Raw genomic sequence first — 27,377 nt, forward strand, 5'->3', positions numbered from 1 at the left:
GTGCTGCAGGCTGAACACCCCAGGATCCCACACCCAGCAGGCATGGCAGGAAATAGAGTATCTGCGCTCAGCAAGCTCTGGCATGGACTGGTGTTGTGAGCACCAGGTGATGCTACCAGCAAGCAGCCCTGGACATCTCTCAGTTCCACAGGGGAAAAAGGGAGGTAACCAGCAGAAAACCTGGTTCCCATCTAAGTTTAGCCCCAGCATGACTTGTTTAGCCCATGCAGAAACCTAAAAAAGCGCTTTTTTATTTCCACAGGCATGTCATGAGGATGAGGTATTTAAGAGGTAAGGAGCAAAGAGCTTACTCAAGCAGATAAAGCCAGACTCAGGAGCTTTGATGAAATAGGATTCTCCCTGACAGCTGGGTGGGCAGTGAAGATGGAGCTTTTGGGGCAGGCAGCTCATTCTGAGTTATCTGGAGCTCATTCGGCCACGATGGAGCCTGAACATCACCAGGTGCACAGCTTGGGCTTGTCTTCTGATGGGAAAGAAAATTAGAGAGAGCAAACCCAGTCGAAGGGCTGAGGAAGGATAAGGCAGGATTCAAAAGCAGAGCCGACACCTTTGGCTTGTGTTGTTTTCCCCACCTGCTTGGATGTGGGGTGGGATGGAGGCTTTTTTACTTCCCTCAGAGGGACCAGACCTTTGATTTCTCTGTTGCTGTCTTTGCAGTGACCCTTCCAAGGGCTGAAGAAAGGGCTGTGCCACCTTAGAGCAGCTTGTATGACAGCTCAGAGCCGTGCCGGGGGGCTGGCAAGCATCACCGAGCCATGCTGCTCCCCAGACCTCCTTCCGTCTGGAGGCAAAGCCAGGCCAAGCACCGGGCAGCAGGCAGAGAGCATCCCTGGCTGCCCCAAGGAGGAGCTGCCACGCTCTCCTGCTGCCAAACTGCATTTCAGAGGCTCTTCTGCCACCCATCCAGCTGGGAAGGCAAAGAGGGGCTGATGCCAAGGGCTACAAATGGAGCAGCAAGGGTGCTGGCAGATGTCCTGCGCAACCAGCTCCTCTGGCTTTGGTACCCCAGGTTTTACCCATCGGGGTGACTTCGCACAGGAGCAGATGATGGAGAACTTTCCGGGGTGCAGAAAAATGGTACTCACCAGCCAGGAGCAATTTGTCGCTGCTTTGAGAAGCTCATGGCCCGCATTTCACAGGTCTGGCTGGCACATACACAACCTACCAAAGGTAAAGCCATACACCCTCAGCCGGAGATAAATTTTGGTGTGCATTTTGAATAGCAAATGGGGTGATATTTACTAGACGTAAGGCAGGGGAGGTCTGTGATATGGCATACACAGGTGTTTACCTTGCTTCGGGCTCCTCATTTCTTTATCTTGGTCAGGTAAGCACTGGAAATGTCACCTTCCCACGCCTGTAATTAAACCCTGCGACACTTGTCCTGGCGTGTGCATACGTGTCTGTGCGCACACACTCCCACGCACGGCTTCTTTCCTCTTTATGAACTACCCCAAAACTTCATTTTTGCTCCAAATCAGCAATGCAGATGTGCACCATGTAGCTGGATGTTGCCATGGAAACGGATTTTGTCCTCCTGTCCCCCCAACCCCTTCCCCTAGACAAAGAAAGGGAAAAAAAAACAAAACCCAAAAAAACAAACAATTTTAATAATGTCATGAAAAGCAGACAGGGATATAAAATCCATTAAGAGCTGGAGTGGCCCTCGCAATGGGAAGTGCTCCAGCTCCTTCCCTTTCTGTCGCTTGCTCTCTCTTCAACCCCCTGAAAGGTAACCTTTAAAACACACTCAGCAGCCTGGTACTTAAACCTCTGGCATTTACCTTCATTTCACTCCAGCTTTTATTTCTTTGGAGGGGAGGAGGGCTTTTATGTTATAAGAGGACAAGTTGTTTTTTTCCCTTCCCCTCGGCTTGATTATTTTCCCCTCCTGTGCATGTGGTTTCTTTTTCCCACCCCCGTCCTTGTTTCGTGGTCGCCAGCATCTACGCACAGAGCCCCGGGGTGCTCGGACCCTGGTGGAGCAGGATGGAGAGCCAGCCTAGCAGCCAAATCCCCCCAAACCAACACTCTAAACGCAGGAGAACGGTGAGGTGGGTGATGCTGGAGAGGAAACGATGGCTTGGGGTTCCCGATGGGCTGCAGGAGGGGATCCATGCCAAGGAGGCTGTGCTCCACAGCAGAGATGCTCAAGCCGCAGCAGCCTTTTAGGGCTTTTTCTTCCTTTTTACTGCCACATGTATACAGCCTTCAAAGCCCTCCAGAAAAGCAAAACTCTCCTTAATATTCCTCTCCTCCGGCATCTCTGCCCACGAAGTAATCCTTCCTGACAAGCTACCTGCCAAATATCCATCTCCGGTGAGGTCTCGAAGAAACGCCACTGCTCTCATCCATCTGTAACAAAATGCTGGGCCCCGAACCGCTTACCCCGGGCTGCCTCGCAATCAGGGCTTTGCTTCAGCCTCCCATTTTTTGGCCCATTAGGACCTGTTAAGAGCTCGACCTGGGGAGCCATCCAGCAGGGAACGCTTTGCAATGACTTCATTACAGTCCTGTGAGTCCCGACGTGAGCTTTTCTATCTCTTACTGAAGGACAGCTGCATGTCACGCCAGATCGTGATTTTATCACAGTTTGCTTACTACATGTGCTTTCTTCTTCCCCTACAGACCCTGATCAGGAGTCGTGTGACCAGCAGAGCATCCCCATTCTCATTACAAAACCAAAATCTTGTATTTTCTAGGTTGCAAGAGAGCTCAGAAGCACGATCTAATTGTGCCCAGACACCTGCGGTCAAATCAACTATATTAATAAAAGGAAAGTTGCCCATTTTTTTCAAAGCCATTCATTAATTTCAAGTGTGACCCAGCAATAGAGACACGAATTATTATTCCTGCTCACCCAGCAGCACCTGCAATCCCAGGCTGACCCTGTGCCATGTTGTGCACAGCAGAGAACCTGCTCCCAAACAGACACCCCAAATCCCTGGGAGACTGGTGCAGCCCAAGGGTGATGGGGGCACCCAAAAGCTGCTGTACCTCCCCAGCCCCACTTCTGCACTGGAGTTACACCCTGGGGACATCTCATGCCTCATAGCCCAGGCACAGGGACACGGGGAAGGACAACCTGGGTGTCGATCTGCTGGGTCCTCATGGCGCCCACTGACAGTTTGCAAGAGAGAATCTGAGTATATACAGTGTAGACTGGACCTAAAGTGAACTGAGTCAATGCGTAGAAGCTTTTTCTCGTTCACAATTATTGTCGGGTTTTTTTTGGTTTGTTGGGGTTGTGTTTGTTTGTTTTTTAAAGGGAGTGATACTCTGTGGCTCATAAAGATCAAACCTTCACCTCTTCATGGCTCTGCATCAAAATAAGTCAGCATAAAGTAATCTGTGCATGGGCCCAGCGCTCTGAGCGGCTCCAGGTACCAGCTGCTTTCCAGATTGCTGCTCCCTCTGGCTCAGGCCCAAAGAAGTATGGCAAACAATCAGCACTACAAACGATCATAAAGAAAACAAGGCTTGCTCACTAATTGCAACAGATTAAAACCACCCAGAAACAAGTAAAACACAAAATTATGCAGATCAACCATCTCACAGCTGCTGCACAATGGACTTTTCTCCAGCTCTACAGGTTGGAGAGGACAGACAAGCCTCCTGGTGAATGAGGTTTCTTTGGGACACGCCGTGTCACAGAATCATTTTGCTTGGAAAAGACCTTTAAGATCATCGAGTCCAACAATCAACCCAACACTGCCAAGCCCACCTCTAAACCATGTCCCTGAGAACCTATGTACACATCTTTTAAACCTCTCCATGGGGTGGTGATCCAACCACTTCCCTGCACAGCCTGCTCCAATGCTTGACAACATCTTGGGCTTGACCCAAATCAGATGCCTTCAGAAACCCTGCAGAGCCAAGAGCATGGTCCCAATACATGCCCCTAGCCAGGGACAAGAGGTTTCTGGGTCCTGAATCAAAGCAAGCAGTGCCATGACGCAGTCATGAACGGAAGCAAATACAGAAATCATCAGAAATGCTCCTCTCAGCAGAGGTGCCCAGGAGAGCCAGGTGAACCAGGCGACGGATGAACCCCACTTGGTCATTTTTGCCAATCCTTCAACCAGGGGAACAGGTTTTCAGTTACATTTAGATGGCACATCTCTGGACGAGGAGGGAGTTTCATCTAAAGAAAGGAAACACAAAGTGCAAAGGTACGAAATTACCTGAAAATTTTGTCTGAGCACAATGGGATGGGGCTCTGGAGGAAAAAAAGAAAAAGATAACAAGAGAAAATCTTGACTCTTCAGTGTTTGCAGAGATGAAATTGGAGCCTTCTGGTCTGATTACATCGATTGTGTTTCATTCCCCAAACAGTCACGTGGCCGTACAAATGACAGAGGATGCGGCATCCACTCACAATTTGCTCGTTTACCAGTGTGGATCTCTGTGGAGCAAACCATGGCGGCCAGGCTGGGATCCATAGGAATTCAATCCAAGGGAACAGCCACAAGCAGCTTCCTTCCTGGGCACACGTCCCAGCTGAAAATCTCACTTATACTGTAGATGTGCAGTCTTAAAAATGCCTCAGTCCATGTCTAAAAGTGCATCAAGATGAACCTGAGCGTAGAGCAGCTCCTTAGACCTGAGCTTCCAAAGAGCCCAGTCATCAAATTCCCCTCACTCCTCAGAGGGCGTCTAATATATGGCTGCATTTTTAATCTATCTAAAAAAGACACAGCAGAAAGGCAAGAGGCTCTGAGATGAGTAATAGAAACCAGCAGAGACAAGGAGAGATTGATGGGCCAGGGACTGGCAGTTTCAAAAAGCAGCTGGATAAAAGGGCCATAATAGAGCACGGACATAACTAATGGTCCTGGAAAGGTATTTCCCCTTTCTCAGACCATGAAGACACGCAGGAGGGGGAGCCTGATTTCAATTTAAAAGGGAAATTTTGCCTTTTTTTGAGTGGAGTGGGATGATTTACTGCAGGAACTCCCTGCCTCAGGGTGCAGTGCCCCATCACACCATCCCACTCCAACCTTGATGGCTCCGTGCGTGGACCTCTTGCCAACCCCAGCACGACTTCTCCAACCTTGCTAACTCCTGCAGTTGCACAGGTACTAAAATGCAAAGCTTCACAGAAGGAGAAGATGGGAGGGCAATGGGGAGAAGAGCAGCAGCCAAGTTTTTAAGATGAGCACAGCCCCCTGGTGAAGCATCTCTCCAGTGCCCAACCAGGACCTCTTTGGGAGGTCTGGTTGGAAGGGTCCTGCTGCTGGCATTGAGGCTTGGAGGTAATGCTGAAGCCTTCACGGCATGAGATGGCTGCAAAGGACCTTGCCTAAAAACACGGAAATCGGCAAATATCTCCAAACATTGACTTCTGCCAACAAATACATTCAAACCAGCCAACAGGAATAAAAACTGGCATAGCTGCTGCTCTGGAAGCTGGTATTTAGATAAGGCCTTCCCTGTTGGGATTTATGGTTCTAATTTCAACATGACATTCGCGTTGGCAAAGTCTTGCCATGGGGCAAGTTCTTCTGATCAACAGGCTTGTCCCGCCAGTGCCTGCAAACCTGGTGCTGCTGGAGATCCTCGCTGGCCCTGGAGTTCCCCATCGCCACCTCCAGCCACTTTTAGAGCTGTGTTTTCCGGACTCGCAGGCAAATTCCTGACGCAGCGCTTACACCTTGTTTTCCCTCCTCCAAATCTGCAAAGCCACGTTTCAAGTGAAAGCAGAGAGAAGGTGTTTGACCGTAAGAGGCAGAGTGACAAGGCCCTGCGAGAAGTGGACCCACAGATGCCACTAGGGTCACGTCAATACCTTTCCGTTTCTTTTTATCGTTGCCAATCTTTAATTTCACCCACTTTTAAGAGCTGGTAGCTTCCTGGGAACCCTCAGCCACCTGGGGAACCCCGAGTCGTTCCCCAAACACCAGAGAGGGGTGACAAGCGTGCAAAAGGAGAGGAGCTTTCTGTCAAAGACCGAGGGGAAGGATCACAGGCAACAAAAGCTTGTTGACCACATAACACAGTCTACTCATTTCCACACTTTCCTCCCAAATGGACAGATTTAAGGGCCATATTGCTCCTCCTTTCCAAGGAGAGGCGAAGTCTATTAGTGCAGTTGCCGTTATGTTAGCATCGGTGACACAGGCTTTTAATCCTTCACCTGAAGAAGTGGAAGGTATCTATGGTACCAACTAAGATTTCATAAACAGAAAACTTCTAACAGCTTAAACCACCTATTAGACACAGGCAATCTGCTTCTGCCCATTCCCTGGATGCCAAAAATCAGAACAAGGCAGCGGTAAAACACGAGCTCTGCAAGAACACACATAACTGGGGATACCGAAGCCAAAGGCACATCGTGGCTGAACAGCAGGGCCGGGGTGTCTGGAGGGATCTCCAGGGGACGGGGGCTTCACAGACAATCCGCTTTCTTTTGCCTTTCCATCACATTTGTCCAGAAGGGCTGGGAGAGCATGATAGATGGACAGGATAAGGGAGCCTTCAGCTAATTCCACTTCAAACCCAATTTCATTTCCTTTCTAATTAGAGCAGCAGGCATGTTTTAACAAATGATTATCTCTCCTGGACAGTTGTGTGTATTCTTCTTGGCTAATTTTTCAGGTTTATTTCCAAGCAAAGGTCTGTTGTGATTGTAACATTAAAAAAAAAAAAGGAGCAAGGCAGAGCACATGCAGTTTGGATGATGTTCTGCCAGCAACAGGGACCAAGGTTTCCTTTTGCATTCCTAACAGTGAAAACCAGAAGATGCAGCACTGGTAGCAAAGTACAGTCCTCAGTAAAATATTATTAAGGGCTATATATAAAATATAAAAGAAATAAATAGGAAAAATCCCTCTGCAACAGGCATTCAACACTCATTGCCATGCTATAGCCACCATATCTCCTACCTGTGCATCCCACAGCATCCAGGCAACGCAGCTCCTGAGCATCCAACTCCTCCTACCCACCAGACCCTGGAGCTGCCAACACCACCTACAAGCCCCTTTTAAAGCCGACAGCAAGGCTAGGGCACAGGTGAAGGGATTACAGCCCTGATGTGGGTAAAACCTCCACAGGTGGACACAGTTATCCCTAAGGTACAGTGGGAGAAGAAATGCACCTGCCTTGCTGCAGCAGGTCCAGCCCATGCACCATCTCCGAGGGCAGCGAGTCTCACTGAGGGTTAACCGCTGTCATTTCCTCGCCTCCAAATCCCACTGCTCGCAGCCATTTCTGCCTTGTTTCCCTGGGATGTGTCATGACTCCACTTGGCTCGCTCCTCCAGCCGCGGGTGCTAGTGCTTGGCTGCAAAGCTGAGCTCCGGGGAAGGGGTGACAGGCTGGAAAGCGAGTTCTGAGACCCCGCCGTGACACCCCTGCCTTGGCATGGGGGTACAGCGAGGCCATGGCACAGCCAAGCCCCCCCCAGGCTTACTTAGTGTGGGGAGAGCAGGGCTTGTGGGGGGTGGCCACTAAGCTCGCCGTGTGGCTCCCTTGCCATCATGCCACGCTGCAAGCATCCCCCCAAACTCACCAGCTTCCCAGAAGCACATGGCAAGACGAGTAAACCCACAGTGTTTTCCCCCAAAGCTTTTATATTTTATTTTAACCCCAAAAAATAAACTCATTTGGGTAAAAAGACCCAGACCACAAAGCTGAGCATCCCTCCCCATCCCCGGGGCTGCCCCAAACCCCCCGTCACCAGCAAAGGGCTGGGAAGCTATGAACCCCCTTTTCCGCTCTTCTTCCACGCTGGCAGCCCATTCGCAATCGTAAGACATAGTTTGTTTTCCCTTTCCCACGACCTCACCCCCATTTCTCTTGGTGCTGCCTCTCCCCTCACCAAGGACACACGCTGGCCAGCAGCAGCACCCAAAGTGGCGGGGGAAAGGGTATTTTTTCAGTAAAAGCTTTTTTTGGCACAAAAACCAGGTCTGCACCCAGGTACTTGCTGCTGTTGCAGATGCTTCATGTTGCCAGGGTGGTGCTTTAAATATTCCCACCCTCTTCATCACCGGGACCCGGATGAAGTCCATGGGCTCTTGTGCACCCATCCCACAGTAAACACACGCTGCACTGAGACAAGAGTGGGAAAACAAAGAGCGATCTAAACACCGCTATTCATAAGTGATCCAGTTTTATCCCTCTCCAAAGTCTCAGACTAGCGCTTAAGTTTCCTGCGCCCCATAAAAACTCATTAAGCAGTTTCAGTGCGACCGGAGTGGTCATCTTGGTGGCATTTTCCTCCCTCAAAATGAGATGCGACAGCTTCCAGTTAATAAGCCCAAGAGGAATGCTTATAAAATAAGATGGTGTCACAACGTGTTGTTAAAATAGCAGGTGAGCCGGCCCATTTGGAGAGGCTTAATGGCCCCAGGTTTTAAAAATATCTGTGCTACATTTTGCCCGACAGATAATAAATCTGCGGCAGATATGGATTTTCCTGCCTGGCCACTGCACTGAGCTCCAGCTCAGTCTCTGCACCCCAGGGAGATCTCACCCCCCACACAAAACCTCTGTGCTTTTGCCACCATGTTTTTGGGGATGGTGTCCCCTGCATGGTTCTGCAAAGGGCGTTTTGGTGGAGGCAGCGGTCAGCATTGTCCCTCGTGGGAATATTGCCCCACTCTTGATGCTCCTTCCTTCCAAGCATCTCTTCTTTGCCTCGGACAAACTTTTGGGGGATTAGCCAGGGCAAAGATGCTCCCACCCGTGACATATTCATGGTGGGGACAAACAGACGTCATTGCAGGGAATGGGAACCAGGAGCTCTCCTCCCATCCGGACACACCGATAAGACAGACCAGAGCGCTGAAGAGGGGCACGGTGGTTTTATCTTGATTTTTACCTTGCGCTATTTGCAAGAACTTAAGGCACAGCGTGAAATCTTCCGAGTGACAAGTGAAATTTAGTTAGCAGAGCTTCTGTTCTTCCCAATTTATTACTCCGCTGGAGAGTTGTGCAGCCTTAAGGGCTGGAGGAAGGAAAACACAGGGGCGCACGCATGCACCGACAGAAGCCAGCAAACCAAACCCAAGGCTCCCGCTGAATTATGACTCACAATTTATAAACCATTACGTGCAATGGATTTCAACTATATTTATTGCAATACGGCTGCTAGCAGTTCAAAAATCAATTTGGTAAACGTGGAGGGAAAGGGTGAAATTATTAATATGTTTTATATAAACGCTGTAGCTTATCCTTTCCCCAGTAAATAACTGCGGGCCCTCTGCTTGCTAAAGGCAAGGGGTTTGCCATGAGGGACGGGATTCACCCCCGGCTGCCTGACACAAGGGGGTGGGAAGGGAGGGGAGGGATGCAGAGGGTGTAATAAAGGCAAGGTGCCACAACAGAAGATGGAAGAGCCTTGGGACAGGCATAGGGACGGGAGGAGGAGACTCGTCAAGCAATAAGATGTTGCTTCAAAATGTTAAGATAGGAGAAAACGTGTTAAACAATAAAATGCCCTTGGTCAAGAGGTCCCATCTTCTGCGCTGGAGATGGATCATGGAGGGACACGGAGATGACCTCCTCCATGTACCCAACCAAAGGCCACGTGTTTCTCAGCACTACCCAGACAGAAAGAGGCCAAAAGCCAGGAAGTCAAGCTCGTGGCCACAGCGAAGGTCCCTAAAAGGTGACATTGTCAGACGGCCTAAAGAAGTGGGCTGTGTCACCAACACAGGCAAATAATGCCCGGACAAGGGACCCCAGGCAAGGGCTGGCAGCAGTTCTCTTTGCACGGGCACCGAGGGGAATATTTCATTTATACACTGGGAGGTGATGGATGGAGACATCATCTCCAGTTTGCACATCTCACAAGGGGAAACACAAGCCCAGCTTCATCAGGAAAGCTCTCGAAAGGCTGTAAGTGAGGTGGTGGCTGGTGTATCCGCTGTTGAGCACCCTGGAAAATCGGGGCGTCTGCTGCAAAAAGGTTGGATGATATCGGCTTTTCCATTTTGGTGATCTGCAACCATCTGGTGCACTCCAAAGGAGAGGGTTTCTTCTCCAAATTGAGAAATGGAATGGAAAAGTATGAGATGAGGCAAGAAGCGGAGGGGTGTTTTACATGTCTTTAAGGATGACCTTTTCCCAAGTTCTTTCTGTAACACTGGGAAGGAAACTACTTCTATTTTAAAAGAAAAACGGGGTTTCTCACACGTTCCCATGATTCCTGATGCTAGCACTTTAAATTAAACATTGCAAAGAGCCACCACAAAAATAGTGATACCAGGAACGAATATCCTCTGGGCAAACGTTGCAAATGCTGCCTGATGTGTTCACGGTAAAGAAAAGATCATTCCTCTCCTTGGCACCTCTCCTCTGGTTCTTCTTATGCAAAACATCCAGCTAAGGAGAGTTTCCCAGGCCGGTCAGTGGGGCAGATTGAAGCAGCAAGTTCACAGGTAATTATTTATGTGTGAACTCAATCCAGCAAGATTAAATCTGAACTACGTTCTCTGCCAGGGTCCATTTTCCCTTGGAGTGATGTGTTATACAAGGCTTAATTACTCGGGGAGGCAAAGGTTTGAAATGCTCCGAGATTTGTTAATCCTGCGTGTCCGCCGTCTCTCTCCAGGACACATCCCGCCCCACTGACTTCTGTCATCTCACATTTCAGAAGGGGAAACAAGAAGAAGTCCCGTGATTTACGTGCCCAGCCGCTGCCAGTCCTCACAGCTCACTTATCCAGCACCATAAGCCCAAGAACAAATTTGGAAGTGGCAAATGATTTCCAATAACTGGTTTACCTGAGGACACAGCGGGTCGCGGTGGGTTCACGGGCAGTTTGCCAGAGGCCAGAGAAACTCGATTCACTTAGCAAGCTATTTGCATAGAATTATTTGCTGGGGTCTGCTCACCACCCAGCAAAGTTTGGAGGCTGACTCTTCTCTGCACAACCCAAAGTCATCCTGGATTGTGCAAGATTTGTCCTTTTCTCCCTGGGGTTAATCGAGGACAGAAATATCACGGTGGTTCTCAACCGAGCTCACAGCTTGGGGTGGTGGCAGAAGAGGTGGAAGGATAAGTGATGATTCATGCAAGGCCACTTCCTTCGGGATGCTGCGGATGCTAAGAGGTTGCACGAGCTCCAGGAGGAACTAGATGAGATCATGGGTACGACCTCACTGCAGACTGTTAAACAAGCAGTACTTGTGTTTGTCTCCAGGTATCCCCAAGGAAAGTGGGCTGATGATGAGAATCAACCCCTCGTGCCCGGACGAGTGAGACCAAACAGTAGTAACAAAGGTTTCGCGGAAGAGGAGACCCATAATTTCATCCCCCATCCTTGAGGCAGGAGGGGAATCACTCAAATCAGAATTTGGCTCACAGTAAATGCACCTGCCTCTTGGGATGAACATCCCCATCCCTGCCTGCTGCGCTGAAAATGTTTTCCTGGCCTTTACAGTGTGAAATGACAGTGATGGGAAATTAACTGGTTTTACAGGAATTGTTACTCACCATTAAACTTAAACGACCTGGAAGCTGGGCGAGGTGCTGGGCTTCCCAGCATTTCTCCTCTTGCTCTAACACTTTCCAGACCGCTGCTTTCTTACGGCCACCTTGCCAGCCAGCTGCTGGGATGACTTCTGCTTTGAGGAAAGCAGAGCTGGTGTCTCCGTGCCCAGAATACGGAGGTTCTGCTGGGGTCTGTGGCTTTCCTGAGGACAGCAAAAGGAAGAAAACAGGCCTCTCACTACTGAAAACGTTTTCCCTGAGCTCATTCATACAGTCATTTTGCCTGGAACAGACCCTGAAGATCACCAAGTCCAACCATTAACCTAACACTGACACCAAACCATGTCCCTAAGAACCTCATCTATACATCTTTTAAACACCCCCAGGGATGGTGATTCCACCATTTCCCATGCATGGACCTACAAATCTTGGAGGAGAACATGGCCCGTGCCCTTTGGCTTGGGGTGGGGGGGTGCTAGGAGGACGGGTGCCCCACCTGATGGGCAGTTAAGGTGCAGCTTCAGCTGAGGAAGGGGACCTGTGGAAGATGGGCACGCTCAGCTCAGGTAGCCATGCCAAGTGCGAGCAGGCAGCTCCTGGGAAGGGATGGAGGTCTTTCAGCCCCTCTAGCTGCTCCTGACCCACGTGGTCCGTGGCCACTTGCATTCAGCAGTGTGGGTGCTGCAGGTTTGCGTTCGATCTCTGCAGGACTGGGCATTGCACAGATGCTTACCCATCCAGACACCCACCTCTCCGCCTGCCCCGGCTGCCTTTGCAGCGCTCAGGTGGCCGCATGCCTTGTTTCCCCCCAGTTTTACGCACGCATTTTGCTATCAGTGCTGACAGACCCACCCAAGGGACGGGAGAAGTCGAGCAGGATTCACAGCTCGCCCTCGCCCTTCCTGCAAAGGGGTTTCAGCTGAGCACCGGGGAAAGAAAAATGTGCCTTGTGTAAGCCGTGACAGCTGATGACTTCTGACATTTATCTTCCCTCCTGAGGAGGACGAGAGAAGTCACTTGTGGCTGGTTTCACCTGGTTGGCAGGAATCTCAGCGCTGGGTTTAGCCTCGGGGAGACAGCCGTGTTTCCACAGGCCAACGCAATGATGTGCTGCAAAATGCTTTAACGAGGGGCTGCCTCAGGTTCAACCCCAGGTCTTTATACCTGAGTCACAAACGTCACCTGTAAGCGTTCAGAGACCAGTGAGGGACACAGGTTGCTGTTCTCCCACCAAAACAGTTTCCCTTTAATGAATAAATCCCCTTTCAGACCAATTTGTTAATCCACCCATTGTGGAAGACTTGACATCACGTGGCTGGAAAGATGGATGGCACAAGTGGTGTATAGCTATAGGAAACGAAAACAAGACTCACAGAGAAAGTGTTACCTTAGAGCCTGGTTCCTCAAGCAGAGGTGTTGGGTTAACAGTTGGACTTGATGATCTTCAAGGTCTTTTCCAACCAAAATGATTCTATGATTCTAAGGAGCTGCTGCTCGTCCCTTTGGCTGCCCAACACCAGACAGCGGAGGGCTGCGGGGTCTTTTCTCAAGCACTGCTGCAAGGTCAGGATGTTCTGCTGGAGCAGAACTCCCTGTGGATGATTTGGACAGCGGAACATCCACTGAGCAGAGCATCGAGAGGTCTGGTGTGACCTGGCTCAGTCCCAGGCGGAAAGCAGCTCGTCTCCCACAAGTCTGTTCCCTGCATCGCTTGGCAGCAGAAGATGTTTCAGGGGGGTTAACACCTGCAAGCATCAGCAATAAACTCTGTGATCAAGGACAAGGGGGGAAAGGCGAGTGGGGTCCCTCCTGCTCATTTCAAGTTGAGGTGGCGTGATGGAGAAGAACAAGAAAATTCACCTCCTTAAGGAGCTTTTGACTTTCTTTTTTCTTCCCCTGTGCCTGTGTGCAAACTTCACCACCATTGCTCTGTACCACTAACAGCTTCAGGAGGAAGGGCTCTGTGTAGGGGCTGGAGGGAAGGCAGGGAGGAAAATGTGTTGGGTGTTACTAGGCAGAGGAATCGCATCAGTTCCCCAGAGAGGAGCAAAGCTGGAGGTCAGGACAGCTTTTGTGGCAAGCACAGATGCGCTTTTCAGCTCAACCAGTAAGGCCTTTCTTACGTCCACACACGCAAAGTGCAATGGTATTGGAAATGTGCCTTTTTATACGTATATTTTTTGAACTGGTAATGAGTTCTGTTGCTATGAACTCCTACCCCCTTCCAACTGAGTATTTAGATACTTCTGGCATTCTGCAAAATCTGTTTTCTCCCTGTCGCTGGTTTTCCTCCATCTCTGAAATGGTGAAGATGTAAACCAGCAGACTAACCCACCCTCCCCTGGCGGATTCTGCTCGGAGGCTTTCACCTGAATAATTCTCTGCCGGCTTTTCCCATCAGTGGCTGTGCCAACAGCCACCAGAGGTATTGATCAAGTGCTGAGTCACTTTTGAGCCAGCACAGACACTTGTAAAGAGAAAAAATAAAGTCCTGTAAAGGGAAATCTATCTCAGTACAAGAAAATAAGGAAAGAGATGGCTAAAAGCATAGGTATTAAATGCAATACAATCTGGCTTTATAGAGAGTCCTTTGTAGGTAATTCCAAGTTGCCTTACACGAGTTTAAAAATGATTAAAGGTAATACCTCCCTGAAAGAGCTGTTCCATTTAGGGATGGTTAGTCTTTTTTCATTTGTGGTATTAATGCAGTGCCTGAAAGGCCTATTCACGGGTCCTATTGTACTTGGTGGGATATTAGTGCAGAACAAGAGGGTCCCACAGGGGAGGTGTAGGAGAAGAGCCACCTGACAGATACTGATAGAATCATTGAATGGTTTGGGTTGAAAGGGACGTTCAAAGCTCCCCCAGTGCCCCCCCTGCCATGAGCACGGACATCTTCACCAGCTCAGGTTGCTCAGAGCCCCGTCCAGCCTGGCCTGGAATGTCTCCAGGGATGGTTCATCCACCACCTCTCTGGCCAACCTGGGACAGTGTCACACCACCCTCAGGGCCAACAATTTCTTCTTCAGTTGCCAGGGTAGGAGACCCATGGTCCATCTGATCCGTAGCAGCCTTAGCACATCAACGCCAAGCGTGGGGGTAGCTGAGGGACCTGGCGCCTCTGCCTCATGCATGGGGCAATAACCTCAACTGCTGAAGGAGAAAACAAGTGACAACATGGGGCCGTGAAGATGAGGAGATTAGGACCAGTCACAGCAGCTTGCCTGCTTCCATTCTTCCCTGAAAATATGTGTATAGCAGCTGCAGAAAAGATATTGGTCTAGATGGGCTTTGACTTGACCTCGTTACAGCCTTTGGAGGTGAAGCTGGTATAAGAAGCTCCCACAGCTGCCCTTTCCCCTGTACGCCCTGCTTCTTCCCACCCCCTGCCACACTGCACGTATCTCTCTAGATTTGGGGTTGTGCTAGCAAAAACATTCTGGTATGAAGGGTAAAACACAGCCTTTATGGAGAGGTTCCAAAACAAACCACTGCCCAGCTTCCCTTGTGGGACATGCAACACAAGTTTAGGGGGGGGATTACCCCATGCACAGCTATGGGGAAGGGGCTGCCTGGTGATGCTGAACAAGAACAGCCACAGGCTGCCTAAAAGTGGGGATGTATTGGTGCAAGCATGAAAAATAGGAGAGATCTTCTAACGGAGCGGGGAAAAGGCAGCATTTTAATTTTTGGTGGTAGTAGGTACTTGGTTTTGTGCTTAAAAAAAACAACAACAGATTCTATATTTAATTCAGCTCTAGGTGTAACATACCTTGGAAATGAGAACAGGATTGGTGAGCTGTTAAATATTGCCTTTCCATAATTCTGTGTGTGTTTATGTGTGATGCCTGCAGTTTTTCTCCTCTCTGTTCCCTTCCTGAAAGCATAATAGTGGCTTTCGCTTTTTTATTACACGGTGCATCTGTTGCCACTTCTGTTCAAATCTTCCAAACAAATGCATTTCCCCCCGATCACCAGCACTTCAAAAAAATGACAAAAGAGGCATCATCTGTGCAGCTCTTGCCTACCTGTGTCCTTTGCTTGGTGCGGGGCTGTGCCTCCCATCCTCTCCCTGGCATCGCTTGTGCTGCATCCTGGGGGTGCCCGGGTCCCAAGGATGCGGGTCCAGAGCTGCTCTGCCCTGGCTTTGGAATAAACAAGGAGAGTTTCACCACAAGCTCAGAGGGGATGTTAGGGTGGGTGCTCCTGTGCCCATCCACTCAGCCCCGAAATTAATTGTGTTCCTCCCATGGAGTGGGATGGGGGGTGTCAGAGTCGCCCACCAGGTCTTTTCAGTGCAGAACGTAGGATCCAGATGAAGAAAAGCACGGTCGTGATGCTGACAAAGATATGCCCCTTTTGTTTTATCATTTTCTTCCTAACACTGGACCAAATGTGGCCGCAGCTCAGCGTTGCCACATTTAAGGACTTTTGGCCCCCTTTTTTTTTTAATTCCCCCTTAATGCCTTAGACAGCGTTAATTTCAGTGTCTAATTAAGGGAAATTTGACCCACTTGCCTGTGCCTGCCCTTCCCACGCCCAGCCTCCCTCTGCTCCCTTCTAACCCCTTGCAATGCCATAGGTCAGGGGGCTCCACGCAAGCAGAAGTGGGTGGCCGGTGTGAGCAAGGCCATCTTCTCCACACGATGCTGTGATGCATGGGCTGCCCCGCTGGCTTTACTATAATTTAGAAAACCACACCAAAAAACAGCAATAATAGCATTTAGGATTTACATGGCACTTCCAATTTTCAGTGCAAACTGTTAATGAGTGAATGACCCACCTGCCTTTTCCCCGAGGTGGCAGTAAGCAGGCCACCATCTCCATACTGTGGGGTGGAGAAGGCTGGGCTGACCCACGGCGTGAAGCCTTAAAAAGGTCTTTTTCATCTGTTTGGGCTTCAATTTAAAAAAATATGAGAGAGGAAAACTTCCACACTGCGGCTGCTGTTTCTGAAGCCCCAACCTCTGCCAGATGCCAGCAGAGGACCGAAACGCCACCTCTGCCACATCACCTATGGCCCTAGCACCATGCGTCTGGGTGCAGCCTGCCACAGGATTGGACTCAACTCCATGGTTGTCTACACCAACCTCTTAAATTTCTCACGCTGCTCCAGCTCCGCTAGTAACAGGAGCAGTGATATCACTTTGTTAGACAGAAACTGGGGAGGTGATGAGCATGGACTCAGATGGATCTCCTCTACCTGCGTTGAGGTCCTCCTCCTCCTTCTTCTTCCTTCAGCTGTGCTTGATTTGACAGTTGATGGCAAAGCAAACCCTTGCTGTCTTCTATCCATGGTGCTTTCATACAAGCAACCACAACCTGGAGCTCCTATCTGTCTCGCTTGGGGTTTGACTATCTTCTTCTTCAGCAGTCAGCTTTCCAAGGTTAGCTGAGCCCCACCAGCCCCAGAATTAGGGTTGTCTTTCCCCCACATGACAGCTGACCAGCAGCATCTCCCTCTGCATTGTGGAAATGGGACCTCTACAATCTGCCATTTTTTGATACCCCAGCACAGGGTTAGTCAGCTCTCCAGGTGACAAAAGTGTCAATAGACCACAGTGTCTTCTCCAGACCAAGATCCACGGTGGATACTGGGGCCACATCAGCCACAGCACAAAAAGGATGCGTGCGGATGTCGAGCACGGATGGTTATCAGATCTGCTCTTCTCACTCTCACTCCTTGTCCTGTCTCGGAGCGGGAAGCATTATTTATTATACATTTTTGCTCCATCTAAACACAACCAACCATTTCTTGGCATGTCATCAAAGATAAATAGCCTGATCCTGCTTCCATCAACGCGGAAGGAAAAATTCCCCTTGGCTTCCTCTGCTACAGCCTGAAAACCCCAAGAACATCAGCATGGGCTGACAGATTTAGATCTCTTCTCACCTTTTTCGGTGTCCTTCCTCTGCCAGTAGACCAGGCTCCCTCCTGGGCTAACCCTCCCTCCCATCCTCAGGAGAATCATCTCCCTTGAACCGGTTGCACAACACCGCCTTGGCGGCAGAGAAGGAAGGAGAAGCTGCGTCTAGGAGCACGGCCCTGAAATATTTAGAGCTTCGTGTGCTAAATCCAGAGCCCCGGAGCGACAGCAGAAAGGCTAATGGCACGGATGACGGCCCTGCCACTGGGGTGAGGATTGCTGCAGGGGCAGCAGAGGAGCATCGCGCACGGTGGCTCGCTCACCCCACTTGTTCGACAGCTAAATAAAGGGTTTCGGTTTCAAAGGCCATTAATCTGGCATCTCTCATCAACTCCAAAATGAAGCCAAACCCAAAAAAACAGGACAGGAGGGAGGGGTGTTGGGGGGGGAAGTGTGTTTCTTTTCCCTTTTCAAATTTGTAAGTGTGTGTGTTTAGCGCTCATGAAAATGTCAAATCCAAAGCAGAGGGAACTAGTACATCATCTGTCAGAACTGCAGCTGGGTTTAGCAGCTCAGCATGACATTATAGCGGCACAACACGGGAAGGGAAAAAAAAGCAAGCAAAACTCCAGAAGTGTACAGCCCAGCACGAAAAGCAGAGGACGAAGGCCTGCCTGCCACATCAGAGGTCATTAGGAATAAATCTGACACATAAAACTGAGAATAAAATGCACAGTAAGCTTGCAAGAAGGGGCATATTGTCTTAAAGGCTATTTCTGTCACTGCCTTATGCTACAAATCTTTCTGCTACAGGGCACAGAGCAGGGCACGCTTTTCACCATCTCTCTTGTGTCTGTGGCTCCTCTTGTCTACATCTTCCTTCAGCCTCCCTTTGAACCATCAAAACCAGTGTCACCATGCTTTCCACCCACGGATCTCAAGGGGCCCCCAGAGCCTTCTTTTCTCCATCTTCAGGGGAAGGGGAGTGGAAGAAAGCAAATGACTTGATCTCAGGTCACACGGTGGTGGCGGATTCCAAAAATCACGATGCCCCAGCAGCCCTGCAGTGTGGACACTGAGCTTGTAGCAGACCCACATTTAAAGCCATAGGATCATTTTGGTTGGAAGAGGCCCTCAGGATCATCGAGTCCAACCACAACCTACTTCAGGCGCTAACCCATTCCCCTGGGAACCTCATCTATGCATCTTTTCAACCCCTCCAGGGATGGTGACTCCACCACTGCCCTGGGCAGCCTGTTCCAATGCCTCACAACCCTTTCTGTGAATACATTTTTCCTGATAATTTCTCTCTGTTTCCTCTTCTGGATCCCCAGAAGCTTTGCTCAGACCCCTCCTCAGCACCCTTCTCAGCTGGCTGTGCCCCTGGGACCTTCACATCTCTCCATGACTTTCGTGCTCCCCCAAGTTTGCTTTCTCTCCGTGTTTCCAAGCACTCTGGGGAGCAGGACCTTGTATTTTTAGCACTTGTGCCGTGAAATGCTAAGCAAATTCCCAGTGACATATTATCAATAGTCAGTGCTATTAAAAATTTCCCCCAACTCTAGCGAAAGCCAGCCAAGGACTGAGCAAAAAGCAGTCGATTTTGAGTCACTCCAGTCCCCGTTCCTCTAGTGTCTTAAGAGATGGTTACATGGAGATGTCCAGACGGGGTGGCAATGGGTGTCTGGATGTCTTCCTGGGGCTTGTGGAAGGTTTTGCCCTGGCAGTGAGCAAAGCCCTGGGCTGGTGTGGCCCACAGCAGGTTGGCAAGACTTGCCTTAGGTAGAGTTAAGGCAAAAAGCCCTTCGCTCCGCAGGGATGGAGATGGGGCTGGAGGAACTATTTGCTATAAGTCTGCTATAATTACAGGTAGGTGCCCTCGGGGACACCCACGCAAAGGGGAAAGCTTGGTGTAAGAGCGGGGAGTGAGGGCTGGGTGCCCCCCACCACCCGCAGTCCTGCATCCAGGGGTCTTGCTTGGCCACGTAAGGGTGAATGGCTCTCCGCTGCTGGCTCAGCGATGTCATTTAGAGAGAATTAAGTAGTGTAATCGTATCTTCTGAAGCAGGTAATGCTGCCTGATTATGAGTAGGGGAGGGGGAATTAGAAGCCAAGGCAAAGACAGAGCTGTTTAATGGACCCATTAGAGGGCATTAGCTGATAATAACAGGACATTGCTGGCATTTTAAAGAGCGGCAGCACGCGCAGGCATCGCCTGAGCTATAGGCTTGGGGTACGTATGTGCTTCTCCATCTGTCACGCTGTCTCTGGCCAGCTGTAGTGCTTCTCTTGTGCCCCAGGAAGTGACTTGTCCAGGGGCTCTCAAGCCTTGCCAGGTACTGGAGGAGGCACCAGGGGGCTGGAAGATGGAGGGCGGCAAGGTGACTGTCCCCAGGGCACATTTTTGGCTCATAGAGCTGTGTGGGTGCAGCGGCATCACACCCACCTTGCAGTGGGCATGGGAGCCCCGATGCTGCCACCCCAAGGCTTCCCAATCGCGGGTCATCACCACCTTCTCCTCTGTGACCCTCTGGGTGACCCGTGCCACCCAGGACCCATCCGACACCTTCCTGTAGCGCAAAGAAATCTCAGCGATGCTGGGAATGTCACCTGAACCGCTTTCTACTTTCCCAGCTAATTCATCACCCTCTACCTCTGACACTTGGGATTAAGCATCACTCACCAGGGTGGGAGGAAGGCCCAGGTCCGGCAGCACCACCCTTGCGCTTCCCCCCCATTCGGTTCAGTCAAGGAGCATCAGCTTCTCCAATCGACGAGGCAGTTGTGCTTAAAAAACAAAGAAATAAACATAAGCCAAACCACAGCTCTACAAATAGGACCCAGCTGGGTGGGGAGGATGATATTTAAAGACTCCAGAGAAATGGAGACACAGGCAAATTGGATACATATGGGGTGGGAAGGGTGGCAAAATAAGCCCAAACAGAATTTCTCATGGATTTAGCATTCCTGTGTATTTCAGAATAGTGCAGGATGCAGTCGTCCCTCCCCGAGACCAGAGAGGGACCTCGCAGGGGCAGCAGCATGGGTGATGGATATAACCTGTTCAAGGATGTATTTCTTCCTTCCTCTCTGCCTTTCTCCTTTTCTTTCTCTGCCCTCCCTTCCACACCCCCTCCTTTCTTTTCCCCACTGGGTCTTTTCAGTTGGTAATTACAGCTGAAGTGGACAATCTGTCTTTTTATTTTTAGGCTGGGTGCGCTGCCAACGGTCAGCGGGCTGCTGAAAGCAGTGGGGATGGCTGCACAGGGTCCTGTCCTGCCCCCCACCACCCTGCGGGGTCTCAGCCTCCTTGCACAGGGCAGATACACCCCTCTGGTGGAGGGGTGGGAGCAGGCTTGGGGTGGATGCTTTCTGAGCATCCCTTCACCCAGGCATCCTGCAGGCATCCCTCCTTGGCTTTGGGTTAGTCAAGTCCTGTTCTCCAGTGCATTTTTCCTCCCCTTGCCCCATCCTTTCTGCCCATCTGAGCAGTTTTGCTAATAAACCCTTGCACCTCATTGATGGGAGTGAGGCGGGAGATGCTGCTGGGCGCAGGGTGCGGTGGGAAGGGGGGGTCCTGGTGGGAAGGAAGGGGGTCCCGGCAGAGCCGAGAGCAGTTTGGCAGCAGCATCAGAACCTACTCGCTCTGCGGGTGCTCTGCCAGATAACAGTCTGCGATAGCCCTGCACACATGTGCCAGTGAAGATAAATCCTTCATTCAAAGGGGTGCAGCAAGAGCAAGAAAAAGCAGAAATTTTTAAAAAAGGGAAGAAGAAAACAATTAGAGTGACTTATGATTTAAGGGAAGGAATTCAAAGTCTCCGTTTCCCTCCTGGGTAGCTGGAGAGTTTTGTCGTCTTTCAGCTATGCGAGATGCACAAGCCCCAAAGTGTGAAGGGGTTTTGATAGATAAAGATTTGTTGCTGAATTAGTCTGGCTCAAAGGAATCTCAAGGCCGGTCCGAGAAGCTGAGAACAGAATGTGCTGTGAGAAAGAGGGGCGTTCCTCAACCAGCGGGGTCCAGGCGTGGCGTGAATCATCGGACGTATCATCAGTGAGACTCCAGCGCATGGACAGCCCATGACACTCATTTAGCGAACCCATGCTTGGAGCGTGGACGCGTGATTAGAATATAGTTGCATATATAAGGAGGCTTGTTTCTGTAATAAATGGCTTTGCGTGATTCACATTGAATCGGAATGCTGAGTCCTCTATCATTCCAACACCTTTCCTTCCCTTTCCATCCCTTTCCTTTCCTCCTTTCCGTTCTCCCCCTTTCCTTTCCGTTCTCCCCCTTTCCTTTCCCTTTTCCCTTCATTAACATGAAGAAGCCAAAAAGAGACAGGCAAAGCAGGATGGAGCCCGAACACAGGGCAGGTGCAGAGCCGGAGCAACGAGCCTGTGAAGTACAAGACGGGCTATTTGATACAGCAAACACTCATTAGTAAAAGATATTGTTGCCGGCAGGGAGACAGTTTCTGGGTGATTGAAAGTAGAACGGTTTGGAACAAATTCAATAAGACCCGCCGTGCCTTTTGCTTTTAAATATGCTGTTTTGTCTAAGCCGGCGGTTTTCATGGAAGCGCATTGATGGAGGCCAGGGGGTCACCAGGGGGTTGGGAGGCGAGATGACGGGCGCGGTGGTCACCTCAATCCGGGAAGAGGTGGTGACCCACACCCGGGCCATCTCATCCACAGGCAGATGTTTCACCACAGTCATCTTTGACAAAGACCCCAAGCTTGTGCTTCAGCATGAAATGTCGCCTCAAAACCTGATGTCACAACCTCAAAAAAAACCCGCTGCAAAGCCAATTTGGGGGCTTTTGAGTGGCCCAAACCTGAGGGCAAGGCTGGTTTTAAGTGCCTTCATTTTCCATGTCTTTCACCTGGTTATCACACGTGCCCAAGGTGCCAAGCTGTGAGGCAGAGGATTCCCAACGGATTCTCTATTTACTTTCATTTATAAGAGGCTTTAGGAAGGATTTAATTGCTGAGGTCTGGACTAGCCATTTCCAGTTGTGACTACGAGTGAATAAAAGCGCTGGAGCCCCTGTTTTAATTAAAAGACACGATATCTGTTCCTACCTAGCGTGCAATAGCAACAAGAGCAGGTTATTAGGAGAAGTAATACCAATCTAATCCGATCTGATCTGATCTGTGTAGTTATTAGGCCTAGCTAACTACTGGTATTGATTTTATTACTAATATCCCTGCCGCAATAAGAAATCAACCGCAGCGCATAGTTTTGCATCATTCATCATGCTGTTCGTTTGTTTGGCTTCAGATCAGCTGAATGTTTTCCCCCTGTTCTCAAAATTTACATACATGTCTCTTCTCTTGGGTTTAACTTCCTCTTCCTTCATCTTTACCTCTTCCTCGCTACATCTTTTGGTCGTCCCCTCTCTTGAGTTGCCCCTTGCCCTCTATAAAAGGACTCTGTGCAAGATCAAAGCCAACACATACATTTTCCATACTCTGAATTCCGCCAGAGAAGCTTCCAGCAGTTATGAGTCAGCAATGCAAGGCAGAGCTGCTGGTCACCGAGAGAAATTGCCAGGAATTTGGGGAGGATGAATCACCCTCAAAGATGGCTGAGAACAGAAACAGGCACAGAACCTCTTGTCCTTTCTCTTCGTCATTCAGGTCATGTTCGCCCCAGGCTTGAGCAAGGAAGGAATTATCTTGTGTCTCCCCGTAGGAAAGTAGCTGAATGTGCTCGGTGCTGGAGTAGGTCCGTCCATGAAGCCACACAGAGCTTGGCTTTGGCTCCTGGTGTTCCCAGGGAGTCTGATTCAAGCCGGGGTTAACTGCAGTTCCCTCACAAAGCTGTCTGTCACCTCTTGTACCGCTCAGTCTCTTCCTTATTCGCTCAAGAAAATAACAGCTCATGCCGCTCCCGGATGCAGAAAAAGCCCACATAATTGGTACGCTCTCCACAAAGTACATGTCGACCAACAGTGTGGCTATTTGGAGCGCGAAGGGTGGCCTCATCTTTTCAGATGGGTCATGGGTTTACAACCTTGCTTATTTTTCAAGAAAAAGTCAAGTCTGGTAGCATCAATTTAGGGCATGTTTGGAGGAAAAAGACAGGCTTCCATCCCGCAATGTTGCAAAAGCCTCAGCACCAACCAGCCTTGACCCTCAGGTGATTAACCAGCTCTCAGCTTTCCTTTCCTTCTTTTTTTTTGCCCTACATCTAGGTAGGATGAAGGATTTTGACACTGAAATGCAAAGATTTAGGAAACGTGGAGTCTGATCCTGCACATCCTCAGCCACCTCTCCATTCACATCGGAGCAGGAAATTGCCATGTCATCAATTTAGCGCAGACAGCATCTTGAGCACCAAAACCAGTTGATTTTGCTGTTTTGTTGCCTGACTCGGCAGTCTTGATGGGGTCCTGCTACCAGCTATCATTAGCATCTCTCTCTCCCACAACAGATAAATAGCAATACAAAGAGCCACACGTACTTATAAATAAATATAAAAGGAGCATCAATTCAGCCGTGAATCCAAAGCTTAAGTATAACTGCATCTCATTCCTGTCTGTTGCCTCGGGCACCGTGAACTGACGATCAAAATTCACCAAGCGCCAAAAATATTAGTTTAATATTTGTGTGTGCTCAGCTCCTTCTCGTGCTGGGATGACAAACAGCCTCGTGAAGGCATTGCCAGAGGCACTAACACTTCCATTCTCTCTCTCCCTGGTTCTGGCACACAGAGGGATCTTTTCAAACCGATAAACGCTTTCATTTTTGGCTTTGCTGAAAGGACTTCCTCTACGGGGTGATGTTTTGCTAGAGGAAATGATTTAAGAGCAGATATATGGTTGTGATTCAATAGCGCGCTCAGGAATTCCTTGTAAAGTCAAGGGAGAGACAAATTCTGACATTACGGGATTACCTGAGCCCTGTTTGGATTTCTCGGAGCCTTTCCGCAGTAAGAATCAGGCAGCAAACCTACAAAGACCATGACGCCTTTCCAGTGTTGTGTCTGGCAGCTCCTGCTCCCGGGTAGAACAGCAGCAAAATGGCTTTTCTCGTGGGTTACATCCTGACCCACGTAAGAACATGCAAAAGGAAGGGGAGAAAGGAAAACGGGTGAGCTTTTCCACCCCCTCTGTTAGGGATGGCTTAAAGCAGATGGGGTTCAGAGCGGCTATAATGTCATCAGAGCTGGTTCCTCACACCCTTTGCTAGTTGGGATGCGTCAGCCACCAACTAAGAGCCGGCAAGTTAACCCAGTAGGAAAAAAAGACCAGATTTACAGATTTTCTCTTTGCTTTCCCTCCTTGTGGCCTTTTTATTGCTGAGAGGCAGCATGCCGCGAGCTGATGTCCACCAGAAACCCAGACAAACAACGAATGGCAGTCAGAACCGGCCCCCAGAAGCGGCTCTGCTCACCCAGCGCCAGCTCAGGCACAGTGGCTGGGGTGAGTCACCTCCTTGCGTGACAAGGGGAAGGGCTGAAACGCTGTGGGGGCGTCCCAGTCACCCCCCGGCCAACACAGCATTGGGTCTCAGGCAGCAGCTCCCTCCTACCAATAACACACTGATTTCTGGCCTCAAGCGAAGATGTTTTGGACACGTTTCTCGACGAGCTGTGGAGAAGAACAATGCTGTCTCTCTCCTCGCCAAGGTGGGCTGTGGCAAGGCAAAGTCCTACTTTTGCTCTGGCGCTATGCTGAATCACCAGGCTTTGTATTTGCCTGTCAATATCCCAGTTGGATGCTGCTTCTATATATTTAATTTGAGATGAGTACTGCGGGACCTCTTTTGTTAGCTGGATACCTCATGCACATTGTTATTATTTCTTTCATGAAAATCAATAAAGACTTAGGAACAACAACCACCAATAATAATAGTACATCTCTCTTTGTGTCTTTGTGTTGCGACTGGCTGAACAACAACTCAGAAAAGCGTCTGACAACAGGCCAAACAGAAGATTTAAAAAAAAATAAATAAAAATAAAAATAGCGGTTTCCAACTCTGACCTAGTCTACCAACCTGTTGCCTTTGGAAGAGGTTTCCAGCCACTTCAAACTGAAGCACCATCTCAGCCCATAAGAAGTCAGCAGCAGAGGGTCGGGAAGGGTGGAGATGCTCAGCAGATGAGGCACCAGACGGAGTTCCCCTACCTTGATGTCCCGGTGCCCTTGCCTACGAAGTACAGACAAAAGCAGGGACAGAAATGTAAGAGCACCGCTTTGAAAGCTGTAGGCAAACCGTTGCTATTGAAGTGCCTTCCTGGGCACCGACAAAATCCAGGGAGCTGCATCCCCTTGATGTTTTATATCCTGCTTTGAAATGAGGAGAGATGAAGAAATATTTCCTTGCCATCCAGCTCCCGGAAACAGCCACAGAAGCTGAAATTACCCAGGACCTCTACAGTTCAGCTCCAGAGCATCATCTAATTACCCTACACGAGAGGTTAAGAAAACAACTGCATGCCTGCAAGGCAACACTTTCTGCTCTCCTTGAACTCCCGTGAGTCGCTCCTACAGCTCAAGCTGAGGCTCCTGTGTACGGAGCAGAGACCAGTCCTGGCTACGGCAGGACCGCTACTGCCACAGCGCTGCTGCAGGGACCCTGTTGGCTTTGATTTTGCTGGCCCGGTGCTCACAAAGCCCTGGCGGGACACAGCGTGGTCCCCGGGTCAGAAGCCGGCCAGCTGGGCTCCAGGACAACACCACCTTCAAGAGAACTACAGCAGCTTCTGCACAAAGAAAGCCCCAGAAAAAGCCCAATTTCCTGGGGGCACACTTGCTCAGACGCAACCTGCACTTCAGATTTACCAAGTTTCCAGTATCTGGGTTAAAGAAAATATATAACATTCTAATACTATTGTTTTAAAGGTTAATGTATTCCCAGCCACAAATACGAGCAGAGATTTCGGTCCAGGAACAATCACCCAGTGGCAGGAAAGTATTGAGTAGATGACCTAGGTCTTTCCATCTCTAATATTTATGCATGTATGGCTCCTTTTTTCATTTCTTTCCTTTTCCGGTTCACCCATCCAAATATAAAACTAAGGCTAAACACAGCTGGGGTTTTATCCACATCACAGCTATTACACACGCAGCATCAGCACATATCGCAGTACCAACGCTCCTCCGGTATTTTTTCCTTCCCCTATGAAGGATTGCTGCTGTTACTACACTCAGACCAACATGCCTCCCGACACGGCTCTCATAAACCAGAAGGCTGCTCCAAGCACAACAAGATAAGGAAACTCAAGCATCAAAAAGAAGCCAATCTGGTGCCATTGAATATATTAACACCTGGTGAAAAAAGCAGGCTCTATCTCCCCAGAAACCTTCTCCTGTGCTATGAAAGAAAAGGTGCAGAAAACAAACAGTAGCATAGCCAGAAAGCCTTTTAGCTCTTGAAATAAAGGAAAAAGGAAACCTTAGCAAACACCAGCCTCAAACACAGCAGATCTAGTGTTTTTTCTGCAGAAGCCCATTGTCCAAGACCCAGCGAAGAAGAGCCCCAACCAACCCAGTGCTGCTCAGCTCTTTCCTTTTGCCTCCCCAGCAGCTGACTCTGCTCCAGTAAATGCCCTTGGCTGGGACTGTGCCCCACTGTTAACCCAGCCCAGTTTGCCTCCCCACAGCTGAATCTGCTCCAGTAAATGCCCTTGGCTGGGACTGTGCCCCACTGTTAACCCAGCCCAGTTTGCCTCCGCACAGCTGAGCACCAAAGGAAGGCTGGAGACAGGACTGACCCCCCAGCAGCCACTTGGAGACCCGCAGAGACAGCCCGTGTTTGTGGCACAAATGAATTCAATAAAAAAGAACACTTTGGGGAAATATTCATATCTTTCTGCATCAGAGGAAGAGGTTTCGTTAGACCTAGAATAGCACTCCTGAGCGTGTGGAAATGGGCCATGCTTGTTTAACCCAGCAGGTTTTTAGTGACACATTGAGGAATGTTACCTTCATTTTTAATTTGAAGTCCAGGTTTTGGCTTTCACTGCTGGTGCTGAGAAAAGGTGAAAGGGCTCCTTAATCTTACACATAAGCAAGCCCAGGGTAGATCCTCCCCTCCTGAG

The 27,377-nt window shown here is 49.7% G+C and overlaps 1 protein-coding gene across 1 annotated transcript in view; it reads right to left on the bottom strand.

The window, feature by feature from the left end:
- Positions 1-311: 311 nt before the first annotated feature.
- Positions 312-27,377, bottom strand: part of LOC110361658 (uncharacterized) — a 169,959-nt gene continuing 142,893 nt past the window's right edge. Inside the window, exons 26-34 of the mRNA XM_065068635.1 lie at positions 25,331-25,483; positions 24,228-24,377; positions 20,010-20,113; positions 15,488-15,604; positions 12,847-13,204; positions 11,463-11,662; positions 1,313-1,579; positions 1,107-1,182; positions 312-484 (exon numbers count right to left, since the gene is read on the bottom strand). The gene's annotated coding sequence lies outside the window, so the exon portion shown is untranslated. The remainder of the gene's footprint in view (positions 485-1,106; positions 1,183-1,312; positions 1,580-11,462; positions 11,663-12,846; positions 13,205-15,487; positions 15,605-20,009; positions 20,114-24,227; positions 24,378-25,330; positions 25,484-27,377) is intronic.

This window comes from Columba livia, chromosome 6 (genome assembly GCF_036013475.1).
Source record: "Columba livia isolate bColLiv1 breed racing homer chromosome 6, bColLiv1.pat.W.v2, whole genome shotgun sequence".
Taxonomy (NCBI): domain Eukaryota; kingdom Metazoa; phylum Chordata; class Aves; order Columbiformes; family Columbidae; genus Columba; species Columba livia.